The 13,737-nt window shown below is 44.2% G+C and overlaps 1 long non-coding RNA gene across 1 annotated transcript in view; it reads right to left on the reverse strand.

Moving 5' to 3' along the window:
* Positions 1 to 13,737, reverse strand: part of LOC123370614 — a 79,816-nt gene that overhangs the window by 52,814 nt on the left and 13,265 nt on the right. Inside the window, exon 2 of the long non-coding RNA XR_006579482.1 lies at positions 11,995 to 12,074. This is a non-coding gene — a long non-coding RNA (uncharacterized LOC123370614). The remainder of the gene's footprint in view (positions 1 to 11,994; positions 12,075 to 13,737) is intronic.

A 13,737-nucleotide genomic window follows, 5' to 3' on the forward strand; every position in this document is an offset into this window, starting at 1 on the left:
GACTTGTGCTAGAAAAGCAGGCTAAGGAAATGGTCTGGGACAAGTGAAGTAGTATGGGCTTGAGGACTGGAGTAGGCATCTGCCTCTTGTTCGGGGGTCCCAGTCTGGGATAGCACCCCTTTTTCACTCCCCTACATCAAGGTGGAAGTTTACTAAGATCCTCAACAAAGGGCTCTGGCCAACAGAGTAATTGGAAACTGGCTGAAGAATGGTTTGGTGAAGCCAGTTTGCTTTGAACTTCTGTTTGACTCTTATTTGTCTAATTTATCTAAAGGATTAATGAAACAACCCTCCCAGCTCAGAGGGAAATTGAAGACCACCTAAAATTGGAAGCAGAGATAGTAGCTACGTCACCATGGGACAAAGCAAAATATCCCTGATGACAGACACCTAGATCTATATATATATTGCTAAATAAATGGCCTGATTTTAAAAGGTGCTGAGCACCCATCAGCTACTACTGCCTTTGGTAGTGCTTCAACGCTACTGGAAATCAGGCCACCTATTAAAGCATAAAAAATAACCATTTAGGAGCCTAAGTTTTGGCTCCCATTTTTGAGACGTTTTGGTTGTGGACTTTACAAGTGTGTGTGTGTGTGTGTGTGTGTGTAAGGGAAATATAGCCTAGTTGAACTTACTATAGGGCAGATGTACAACTGGTTGGAAAAAAACATATTCAAAGTGTAGTTATCAATGGTTCAGAGGCAAGCTGGAATAGCATATCAAGTGGGGGTCCTGCAGAGAATTGTCCTGGGTCTGGTTCTATTCAGTATGATTTGGATAATGACATGGGCAGGACACTTATAAAGTTTGAGGACAATATAAGCTGGGAGGGGTTGCAAGTGCTTTGGAGGACAGAATTAGAACTCAAAATGATCTTGAAAAACTGGAAAAATGGTCCAAAATAAATAGGATGAAATTGAATAAGGACAAATGCAAAGTACTACATTTAGAAAGAAATAGTCAATTGCACAAACACAAAATGGAACATAACTACCTATGAAGGAGTACTGCAGAAAAGGATGCGGGGATTATAGTAGATCACAAACTACATGAGTCAACAACATAATACCATTGCAAAAAAAAAGCAAACATCATTCTGGGATGTATGAACAGGAGTGTTGTAAGCAAGAGTTGAGAAGTAATTATTCCATTCTACTCAGCACTGGTAAGGCCTCAACTGGAGTACTGTGTCCGGTTCTGGACACCACATTGTAGAAAAAGAAGTGGACAAATTGGAGAAAGTCCAGATGAGAGCAACAAAAATAATTAAAGGCCTAGAAAACATGATCTATTTGGAAAAATTGAATATATTAGATTTATTTAGTCTGGATAAGAGAAGACTGAGCAGGGACATTACAACAGTCTTGAAATATGTAAAAGGTTGTCATAAAGTGGAGGGTGATAAATTGTTCTCCATAACCACTGAGCACAGGACAAGAAGTAATGGGCTTAAATTGCAGCAAGGAACATTTAGGTTGGATATTAAGAAAAGCTTCCTAACTGTCAGGGTAGTTAAGTGCTAGAACAAATTACCTAGGGAGGTTGTGGAATCTCCATCACTGGAGGTATTTAAGGACAGGTTAAACATAAGCCTGTCAGGGATGGTCTAGATAATACTTAGTCTTGCCTCAGAGCAGGGGACTGAACTAGATGACTATCAAGATCCCTTCCTGTCCTATATTTCTATGACTCTCTCTCTCTCTGTATATATGTATAGCTGACATGGCACAATCTAGCCCATTGAGTTTGCCATCAAAAAGTGTGAATAAAGGAAAGATAAAAAAGCTTATTACTGCAATAAGCCAGGTGTCTAATGAGTTCCAAGAACATTGTCTCTGATAGAAAACAGAAGATTGAATCAAGGCTCCTATACAGAAGCATTCCAAAGGATATCCTACCTTAACCTTCCTCTGTAACAATCACAATGATTTAACATGTAGCAAGGATTTTTAGTGCAGCATTACCATGATTTTAATTAATTTTTGCATCCATATGCAAGCACTCAATTAAAGGCATTGCTTCCTTCCCATATGCTCTCCGTTTTTCTTGTTATGTTTAGATATGCATGTTGCCAAGAGAGAAGAAGGTTAGAGCGAACATTGCGTAAAAACAAGTACAGTACATACGCGATTAGATTTCTCTCCACATATTAAAAGAAAAACAGCCTTTTCACTTTCTCACCATTGAGTATATCTCAGCATATGGGCAGTGCTTTGGAGACCATACACAGGTTATGGTGTTCCATTAAGGGCACGCAGGGTACAGAACATTGCAATACCAAGTTCCAGACCAGAACGGGGGGTTCTGGAGAGAATAATCCACAGCTGCCTTCTAATTTGAAGTGTGGGACAGCCAGGAATCATGGCATGGCTGCCATGGTCAAAGAAGCAGCCTTCCATCAATACAGGGAGAGGTCTGAGGAGAAAAACAGTGGCAGTTGGGTCTCTTCAGGGTTTGTGTGGAAGGAAGCATAGAAAGGACTAGGAGGAGATCTAGAGGCAGGTGATACCAAAAGACCCTGGGGAGGTAAAAGACTAGTTGAAATCCCCAGATATAAAGCAGTGAGCTTTGTACTGAGGGGTGAAGGGGTTTGGCCTTTTGTTTTGTGGGACTCTCCATCACCCAGGAGCTGGATGGATCTTGGCAGAATCTCTAGCAAGGACTATAACCTAAGGAAAGAGGTGTGTGTGTGTGGAAGGGGGGTTGATCTTCTGGTCTCCTTTAGAACATCCATTACTCCAAGAGGAGAGGACTTCTTGCTTTTCATCACCCTAGTCCAGAGGTCGGCAACCTCTGGCACGTGGGTCACCAGGGTAAGCACCCTGGCAGGCCGGGCCAGTTTGTTTACCCACCGTGTCAGCAGGTTTGGCGGACCACAGCTCCCACTGGCTGCGGTTCGCTGTCCCAGGCCAATGCGGGAGGCAGGAAGCTGCGGCCAGCACATCCCTCGGCCCGCAGTGCTTCCCGCTGCCCGCATTGGCCTGGGACAGCGAACTGCAGCCCATGGGAGCTGCAGTCCACCGAACCTGCTGACGCGGCAGGTAAACAAACTGGCCTGGCCTGCCAGGGTGCTTACCCTGGTAACCCGCGTGCCAGAGGTTGCCGACCCCTGCCCTAGTCTCTGAATGTCTATACAATATGGTAGTTAAGAGGCTACACATAGGACCAAAATCCTCAGCTGTTAAAAATTGCCAAATCTCTATAGACTTCAGTGGAGCTATTCCAACTCTTACCAGCTGAATATTGGACCCCTGATATTTAAATAACTATTCATTCTTTCTCCTAATTTAAATACATCTTTTGCTGCATTTCTTCAGCATTTACTCTATGAATGGTCTTTACAGGAGAAAAAAAGTGATAGGTATAAGCCTATAAAGAAATAGATGTATGAAAATGAATAATTTGGTATGCAGTTCTTCTCTTAATTAAACCTTATCAATGGGCAAAGGCAATGAGACAGGATTAAATTAATGTTATGTTGTTTATTTCTATTTTTCAAAAACTTCCTAAAATACAGTTGTTCAACAAAACATTGTAGCTAAAAGGAGCAAACACTATTACGTTTTCTTCTATACTACATTGACTTATATAGACTGTAAGCCAGGGGTCGGCAACCTCTGGCACGCGGCTCGCCAGGGTAAGCACCCTGGTGGGCCGAGCCAGTTTGTTTACCTGCTGCATCGGCAGGTTTGGCCTACTGCAGCTCCCACTGGCCGTGGTTCGCCATCCCAGGCCAATGGGGGTGGCAGGAAGCGTGGCGGGCTGAGGGATGTGCTGGCCACGGCTTCTAGCCCCCTGCATTGGCCTGGGATGGTGAATCATGGCCAGTGGGAGCTGCGGTCCGCCGAGCGTGCCGACACGGCAGGTAAACCAACTGGCCCGGCCCACCAGGGTGCTTACCCTGGCGAGCCGTGTGCCAGAGGTTGCCGACTCTGCGGTATGCTCTTCAAAACAAGGAATCCACCTATTATTTTTGGCATAGTTCCCTTATCCCACATTGCTTTTGATGGTTGCAATACTAAATGAATAGTTTTAAGCATGAGGTTTATGATCCTTTGTAGATTGCTGCAGAGGAACAAATGGTGAGGTGACCATATAAAGGAGATTTTAAAAATTCCTTTGTAATGATCCAAGTTGTTCGTCACAGAGGGAGGGATATATGGTAGGATAGAGTTTGTCAGTGCCCCTTTAACACAGGAAGAGTTTCAGACACGTTTCAATGTGAGGTTGAAACTGTAGGGGGAACTTTCCATTCAAGATTTCTCTGAGGTATAGGGCTAGTTGGTGACTTGGACTGCACACCCACGCAATGGAGTAAGCGGGAGGCAGAACCCTATTTATGCTCGTTCATGGAGTACCTGGATCTTGGATATGGGCATGAAGAAGTAAACAGATGCTCCATGCCTGTGTTCTACCCACCCCAGAACAAGTGGCTGGGGAGTGAGCAGGAAGGGATGGGAAAAGGTGGATCCTCACCCCCTTCCACACACTCACAGGACACTGCAGATGAGCTGGTGTGTTTGTGGGGGGTGTATGTGTGTGTCACAATTTGTTGCTAATGTAGACCAGCAGCTAATAACTCTGCCTTCAGATCAAAGGTGGAGCAGGGAAGGAATCGTGCCTCAGGGGTGTTCCGGAGGTGTAAGGCCTCCTGGGATGTGGCAGTCTACACACTGCTCCCTCTCAGGACTGTGCCTAATATTCCTGTAAAGGAACAAATCAGCTGGTCACCCTGGTGTTATAACAATTGGAGGAGACAAGAAGGTGATTCAAGGATACTGCCATCTTAATGAATGCACAGGCTGGTGCCTGCTGCAGCCACATTTAAGGATAGACACCGGCAAGCAGCAATAGGATGAAGAGATGGCTATCAACACAGAACTCACTTCTCTGGAGAAGAGTGGGGATGCAAGCCTGAACTGCAATGAAGATAGCAATCTGACAGCTTTAACATCTACAAGTGAATATTCTCAAGCTGTTTTAAACAACATTCAGCCTTCCATTTATCACCACTCAGAAGTAATAAAGGTTGCCACTCGTCCGGGGGCTCAATATCAGGTAGACAATCTGACTACAACAAAGACTTTAGCTTCAAAGGACTTAAAAGATAGATAAAAATTGAATGCCATTTCCAGCACAGGCAAGAAGGTTAACTTTATAATGCTTAATAACATCCCCAGTTGGAATCGTGTCAGAGTGAAGGGATAGTACGAAGGATGGAACCTTTGGGAATTCAGACTGATTGCCCCATTGTAGTAGAGAGAAATCTATTTGCAGAAACAAATTGATCTTGCCAGCTAGATAGAGACACGGATCTTAAATGATGTAACTGTGCCTCTGATCATCTGAATCACATGTTGCTCTCCTGTGGCAGCCAAGGAAATAGTGACTCCCTTTTTCCCCAGATCAATAAAATTGTTTGTCAAGACTATCATTCTTACTGGTACCACACATCTCCTGGGTACTATGAGAGGGTCTAACGTTAATCTGATAAAAATAGCTGATGCCGGTAACTAGCAACCTTTGCTGCCAACTCTCATGATGGTTGGCATTTTCTTCTAAAAGCTCCAACTCCTGGAGTCACTTATTTTTAATGGAAGCTGATGTTCCCATATACTTACATAAGTTTCTAGCTCTTACGTTATGCAGTATACTTGTATCTATTGTACGGGGAGACTTTGGGAAACCAGTAAAGTGCCTGAAACCACTATGGCTTATTGTTAAAGACAGCCTAGTCAGCAAGCTGTTAAAAGCAAGTCTCAGCTTGACCAAGGCAGGAGGGGAGGAGGGTTTAGGGTGCGACCGAAAGAGTGGCTTGACCCCATGTCCTTCCTGATAATAATTGGGTTGAAGTTGCTGCTACATGCGTTTTAAAAGAGTAGGCTATGCCCCAGGAATGTCTACTGAGGTCTCAAGGCTGCAAGTTCTGGAAAAACCCACACCTGGTTAATCAATAATCAGAAGGAACCTCTTGCTTGAAACTGCTTACTTAACAAGGTTTCTTTAAGGGACATGTCATTCTATTACTAATGTATAAATAAGAGGGAAAAGCGTGAGAAAGGCGGGACTCGTTTCGGGACTGGCGTCTCCCTCTGGATGCATCTTCTGTTCCCCACCGGCAGATGGGCTGCTGCTGTGTCACTCGAAAGCCACAGTCAGTGTTGGTAATTATCAAGGGTTGGGGGTGTTTTACTAACTTGTTGCGGACGTGTGTAAGTGCTTGAGACTAAGTAAAGTTTAGCTTTAAGTGAAAGCACTCTTGTGTTGTCCTGTTTGTGCCAGCCATCTATCGATCAGACGGCCTTGTCTCCCCTGATTTATTTCCTGACACCTCCTCGCACAGAGTAAAGTTACCAAGAGCTTTGGGTTGAAAGAACCCCGGGTAACACTATGTTGGTCCCAGGATATTAGGGAGACAAGGTGGATGAGGTAATATTTTTTATTGGACCAACTTCTGTTCATGAGAGAAACAAGCTTGTTTCTCTAGCTTGTATGGTGGCAGATAAGAGCTTGAAAATGTAAGTCCTAAAGGCTCAAAACCCAGAAGGCAAATAAAATGACACCTCTCCCCTCCCCGGCCCCAAATGCTCACACCTTTTTGTTTTGTTTTGGTTTTGGGGCCTTAGAATGCAATATGTAGAAATGTTCCAAAAATTCTGTCAACTTTTTTTTTTTTGGCTATTAGGTTAGACAAACACCTGTCAGGGATGGTCTAGATAATACTTAATCCTGACGTGAGTGCAGAAGACTGGACTAGATGACCTCTCAAGGTCCCTTCCAGTCCTATGATTCCATGTTGTCAAAATGGAAATGTCTGCAGGAAAAAGTCCCATTCTGACCAACCTTAAAAACCAAAACTAGTTTTGGTAACTGAAAATGGAGATTCCATGAAAACACAAAAATTTTCATTGGAAAATACTGACAAAAAATGTGTTGATAATTGTCTGAATATTTCACGGTAGAAAAAAACAACAATATTGCCTAACCATTTATAACACTGTGGTTTTTGGTACTGTGGTCTGTTGGGGTACATCTACACACCAGCTGGGAACTACAATTCCCAGCTGGGGTAGAAATACGTGTGCTACCTATGCTTAAGCAATTTCCTAAAAGTAGCAATGGGGCTGCAGTGTTATGGGTGGCAGCTTGGGCTAGCCACCTGAATACATGCTCACATTTTTTGGAGGAATTGTACTCAGGCAGCATGCCCCATGTGTAGCCTGGATTACACTGCTAATTTGAGTATGTTATCTTGAGTAGAACTAGTGCATGTATTTACTCAACACAGGAATCACACATCCCAACTGCTGCATAGACATACCCTGAGAGATACTTAAATCCCCTATCCCTTTAAATACAATGCAGTCAAAGAGTGTAGCGATCTAGGCTCACACTTAATATATTGGCTAGATTTGCCAAGCAGAAATGTTTTGAAATATAGCTAAAAAAGATTCATTCTTCAAAGCATCATGTCATGATTGCATCACTGTCTGTCCTATCTGCTAGGAGCAGGCAGACATTCACCACTGATGTAAGTATGAGAGTTTCCCTCTGTCATGCTCTTTCTTCCTTTCAACTATCCTGCCTGCTCTTGACAAAAAGATCATCTGCCTGGGCCAACCTCACTGGTTCCTTGTAAATTTCTTCCTCCCTCAGCCAGATAGGAGCCTGGAATCACATATGCTAGGAGCTCAGGGACACAATTATCTCAGTCCTATGCCTCAGTCAATATTCCTACAGACCAGGCTAATTTGCTTTGCCCACTCCAACCAACTAAAAATGGATCCATAAAGAATGGTGCTTTAGTGAAGCCCTTTGCCTGTAAGTAGCAGGCGTCCTGCCTTCCCTTTTGTGGGGTCACAAAACAAGCCACTTGACACCAGAAATGGGCATCAACCAAAACCCCAAATCCAAAAACCCCTTCACTTTGCATCTCACTCTGAACTCCTTGGCTCACAGCCACAGCTGTAAGATACAGCTGTCTCCCATACACCTAATGGAGGGTTTCTTGCAGCTGTGTAAATGGCAGCCGTTTCTGTTTACACTTTTATTTGTCTAAAGGCAGGTTTATTCTGTACCATCTTTCATTTTAGTTTGGAGCTCTAGCTTTGATCAAATGCAGCAGCTCAAGGCAAAACTCAGTTAAAACCCAAACCTAATTTCTTGCTGAAATGACTGAGTTTTACATTGATTTGACATCAAGCCACAAGCTGGACCAGAAAAAAAGCAGGGCTCATGTTGACTCAGAGCCAGAGCCACAGCTGCTATAAATCAGCATAGCTCAATGGGCAGAAGAAAGTATTTTGAAGAGTTTGCAACCATGGTACAGTCTCCAGTGATTACAGGTTCACACTCACATTTGGTTAGTTTGTTCCATAGTCTATAAGAGTACTCTTGGAAATAATGCTGAAGCAAATCTCCTCAGCAACACAGGCTACCACAAGCTAATCAAACCTGTCCTCCACCCTCTAAACTGACTTCCAATACAATTTTGAATCGGGTGAAGGTCTCTCTCCTTATCTTCAAAGCATTTCATGATCTGGGTCCAGGTATCTAAAAGATCACCTAAAACTCTGAGATGAAGATTGTGATTAGCATCTTTGCTCCTCTGGCCCAGTGGAACTCACTACTGTAAGGCTATGTCTGCACTTAACACCACTGGCGGCAGCATGCCGTGTATGTGTATGTGTATGGGGTGAAAAGCAGACTTTATCCACACTGTAGTGTAGTGATCCACACATTAGTGAAAGGCTCTGGCAGAGGAGAGGCAGCAGGGAAAGGCTCAAGGAAAAGCTCTGGTACGGAGAAGGAAGTAGGGAAAGGCTCATCCTGAGTCTTTCCCTACTGGGAGAATCTTTTCCTGAGGAGAGGAAAGTCTCTAGTGGAGGGAAAAAGGCAAGACAGTACCCTGCTAAATCAGCAGTGAAGAGCGGGGGAGTAGAGAGCATATAGTCTATGTACTCATATACATACCCACTCCCTTCAGGTGTGTCTTTATTTGTCTAAGCTGTGCTCACTAGCTACATGGGTTATGCAGGTACATATACTACACATTGCTGAAAGACGTGTGCAGTGCTGACGGTGCTTAAGGATAAAGACTGTCTGAGGGAGACCGAACTTTTTTGGGGGGGCAGCCCAAGATTGTGGAATGAATTCCCCCAGGAACTAAGGGCCGTCACACACCTCCACCCAAGAGGAGCACAAGATAACAATGATATGGTGCAGGTCAGCATGAAAAGCAGTGGTCTCAGCGCACCCACTCCCTAACCATTATTGAGTATCTTCATGGACTCACGAGAGAGGAGAATTTTAATATAGATTTAAGGATAACAATGTGGGACTAACAGTGAGTTCTATGTGCATAATAAAAAAAATCAAGTCAGCTGAGTTTCAGGCTTGTGTGGGAAAAACAAAAAAATTATATAGAAGACAGTTCAATGTTCTTCCATCCCCCACCACACCTCCTAGATTCAAATAGCTTAATATTTTATTTCTAAGGGGAAACCAGACAATTACAAAAGCATATCAATAATATAATGAGTTATATTTATAAGAATCTGTTGTGCCATCACTCAGGGCTCTATACAGATGATTAATATTAAATAATAATCATACACAAATGTTATAAATGTACATTATAAACTAACCAGAAAAAATCCAACTGCCAACATAACCCTGAAAATACACAAACATGGGATTATTAAATGCAAAGTAACGCAACATGATAAATTGTCCACACATCTTACTACTATATTAGGGTTTTTTAAGGTGCCTGCAATAGGTGAATTTTGTGTTTTCATTTATTTAACATTTTTCTGCTTATGTTTTTATATCAAAAGTCTTCAGATGGGATTTTCAAAAGTGTCAAAAAGAGTGGAGAGTATGCTCATAAAAAGCTCCTGGGAGGAGTTGCTAGCACTTTGAAGGACAGGATTAGAATTCAAAAGGACCTTGACAAATTGGAGAATTGGTATGAAATCAACAAGATGAAATTCAATAAAGACAAGTGCAAAGTACTCACTTAGGAAGGAAAATCAAATGCACAGCTACAAAATGTGGAATAACTGTCTAGGCAGTAGTACTGCTGAAAAGCATCTCAGGGTTATACTGGATCACAAATTGAATATGAGTCAACAATGTAATGCAGTTGCAAAAAAGAACAATACAATTCTGGTGTGTGTTACCCAGAGTGTTGTATGTAAGACTAGAGGAAACTGTCCCGCTCTGCTTGGCGGCGCCTCCATGCAACACACTTTAAGAAGAAGGTGGACAAATTGGAGCGAGTCCAGAGGAGAGCTACAACAATTATAAAAGTTTTAGCAAGTCTGACCTATGAGGAAAGGTGAAAAAAACTAGGCATGAAAATCTTTTCAGCTCATTGTCCTATCAGCCCATGACTTTACCAACAGCTTTGAAGACTCCATGTCATAGCTCTTTTAACTTAGACTGGTACAAACTGGGTTGTTTATTTGCCTTTAATTTTTGCTGATTTTTATAAACAGCTTTATGTAAATGGCTGAGTTGTACTTTTATTACATTAGACAATTTAAGGTATGTCTACACCAGGGGTTCTCAAACTGGGGGTCAGAACCCCTCAGGGGATCATGAGGTTACTACATGGGGGGTCGCGAGCTGTCAACCTCCACCCCAAACTCTGCTTTGCCTCCAGCATTTATAATGGTGTTAAATATATTAAAAAGTGTTTTTAATTTATAAGGGGGGGTCACACTCAGAGACTTGCTATGTGAAAGGGGTCACCAGTAAAAAAGTTTGAGAGCCACTGGTCTACAACGCACCCTTCTTTTGGCAGTGTGTAAAGTACCTACACCTAGAGCACCCCTAGCATGGGTTTAAATAGCAGCCTAGCCAGTGAGGCGTGGCTTAGATGAGTAAAGATGTGCCTGATGTGTGTGGGTACATACCCAGGTATAGACCCAGGTTGTGCCTCCCTGCCTACACTGGAATATTTAGCAGTGCAGTGTCCTGCTGCCTCCACGCTCTGAAGGCTTTCCACTCCCCAAGAAAAGGCTCCCTATAGCAGGGTGGTTACCCCACTCCTGAGATAAGAGGAGTGAGAACAGCTGAGGGAAGCTGACTGAGTAGCTGACTACAGGTGTGGCCAGGTCAATTAGGGCCCAGCTGGCCCTGGTAAGAGGGCTGTGAGGGAGGAGCTGGGGGAGACTCTCACTCCTGCCTTGGAGTGTGAAGGACCTAGCTGTCTGGCAGGGCAGGGCAGGGCAGGGCAGGACAGGGTAGGGCAGGGCAGGGGGCAAGAGGAGCTGGGGAGCTCCAGCCTGGCAACTCCTCAGGCTGAGGCCTTGTTAAAGGAGGCACTGGGGCTGCAGAGGGGCAGCCTGGGGATAGGCAGAGGTAGCTGGTCCAACCCCCTTGCCAATGATGAGTGGCCATTACAGACTGCAGTCTGCCCCAGAGAAAGGGGGCTAGATGATGACTGGTAGTAGGCACTGGGGTGAGGTGGGCATAATGGGAGGGGGTTCCCCTGGGAGGGGAGACCCAGAGTGTGGAGGCACTGCTGTGGGGCAGCACCCCGAGGAAAGGGGCATTACGGTCTGGGAGGGACATGGGGCCTGTGGCAGGTGAGACACTGGCCAGCAGGAGGTGCTCTGAGGCTGAGAAGCTAATTCCCAAGGCAACCAGCAGGCGGAACTGTGGCAGGAAGTGCTTAACTTGCTACGCTCCCCCAGCAGGGAAAGACTCTGGCAGTGGGGAAAAACTCTCCGAGCTCTCCCATGCCAGAGCCTTTCCTCTCCTCAGTGAAAGGCTCTGGCAGCATGAAGCTGCTGAAGCTTTTCCCCACCCTCTCCCCCTGCCAGGGCCTTTCACTGATACATGTAGCTCCATACGGCAGTGTGGACACATCATGGTTTTCACTGGGGTTTGTGGCTACACATACCGTACACTACAGTGGTGTGTAGTGCACATGTAGCCTTAGAGTACAGGTCTCCTGCACAACACCACTATAAAGCTTACTTCAGCCATGTTTCATGGATATCTTCTTCCAACGTAGGATTCTGCTATCTGCTTTATCCACGAGTTCTTAAAGACTTTCACTAAAGATAGAGGAAAAAATGCTGATTACCTTTCAGATGCCATTTAGTTGTGGAAAATAGCTGAGGCCATCACTCATTATGACAAGGTTAGACATACAATTTGCTCTCTGACAAGAGGTGAGACCCAATGTGGGAACACTGATTATGAAAGGCCTTTTAAAAGAGAACACTTTTAATGACAGGCCTTCTTCTTTTCTCTTCTTGCTCCCTTTGTTTTTCCTGTGTGCACCCAGCTTCATTTTCTGAGCCTAAAATTGCATTGTAAACTCCAAGCTGTTCTTGTCCTTGTATACAGGAACAGAGGGACTGATGGATACACTTGTTCTATTTTGTTTCATCTTCAAAAACAAAAGGCCTGAATGAAGACTGTTCTCACAAAGATTAAAAAGAGAAAGAGAGAAACAAGGCACAGCAGCTTTAAAGTCTTGTTGAGAGTGCAAGAAAACTGTGTTATTACTTAGAGAAGGGAGAAAGAAAGCTATCAGAGAGAAGAGAAAACAGACGTGCTGTCTGTGTTCTGTGATAAACTTCCTTTTGAAAAGAGAATCGAAACTGCAGTGCAGAGCTCAAGGCAAAAAGATTTTGATTGGAACTTTGAACTTGTGAAGAAAATTCACCTCTCACAAGTCAAATGATGAGCTTCAAGCACCAGAGCCGGGAAGGAACTCGAACTCTTAATTTGCACACTGATCACAGGAAATATATGAGAAATATCAGTAGCTGTTGGAGTGCATTGGAGAACTAATCTCTTATTTCTGCAGACCTGGGTTCAAGTCTTTTTATATGCCACAACTAAAAAGGAATTTGGAGGCCTTTTCCTAATACCCATTTGTCCACAAAAGTTTGGCACCAGTAGAAATTTCCACACAAGAGAGGAGCAGGGCTAGAATGACACAGAATGTCACAGGCCAGAGATGAGTTGGGGGGAGAAAAAGTGGGGCATGATCATAGAATCATAGATTAGGGTTGGAAGAGACCACAGGAGGACATCTAGTCCAACCCCCTGCTCAAAGCAGAACCAACCCCAACAAAGTCATCCCAGCCAGGGCTTTGTCAAGCTGGGCCTTAAACACCTCTCAGGAAGGAGATTCCACCACCTCCCTAAGTAACCCATTCCAGTGCTTCACCACCCTCCTAGTGAAATAGTGTTTCCTAATATCCAACCTAGACCTCTCACACTGCAACTTGAGACCATTACTCCTTGTTCGGTCATATGCCACCACTGAGGACAGCTGAGCTCCATCCTCTTTGGAACCCCCTTTCAAGTAGTTGAAGGCTGCTATCAAATCCCCCCTCATTCTTCTCTTCTGCAGACTAAACAAGCCCAGTTCCCTCAGTCTCTCCTCATATGTCATGTGCCCCAGCCCCCTGATCATTTTGTTGCCATCCGCTGGACTCTCTCCAATTTGTCCACATCCTTTCTGTAGCGGGGGCCCAAAACTGGATCCTGTTGCTCTTCCCTTAGGATTTTGGTTTTACTGCAAGGAATGAATAAGGCAGCATATGTTTGTGCTGCTTCACAAGCAAACTAGGGCCCATTTGTGACTCAGTTGCAATTCCGTGTTTGATTTTCTACTCCCATACTCCACTGTAGTGTGGTCAGTCCTACACCTCAAGCAAATCCCTCCCCTTTATCTGTCCACTCAGCTGTGCAGGCTATTGT

The sequence above is a fragment of the Mauremys mutica genome, chromosome 5, assembly GCF_020497125.1.
Source record: "Mauremys mutica isolate MM-2020 ecotype Southern chromosome 5, ASM2049712v1, whole genome shotgun sequence".
Taxonomy (NCBI): Eukaryota; Metazoa; Chordata; order Testudines; family Geoemydidae; genus Mauremys; species Mauremys mutica.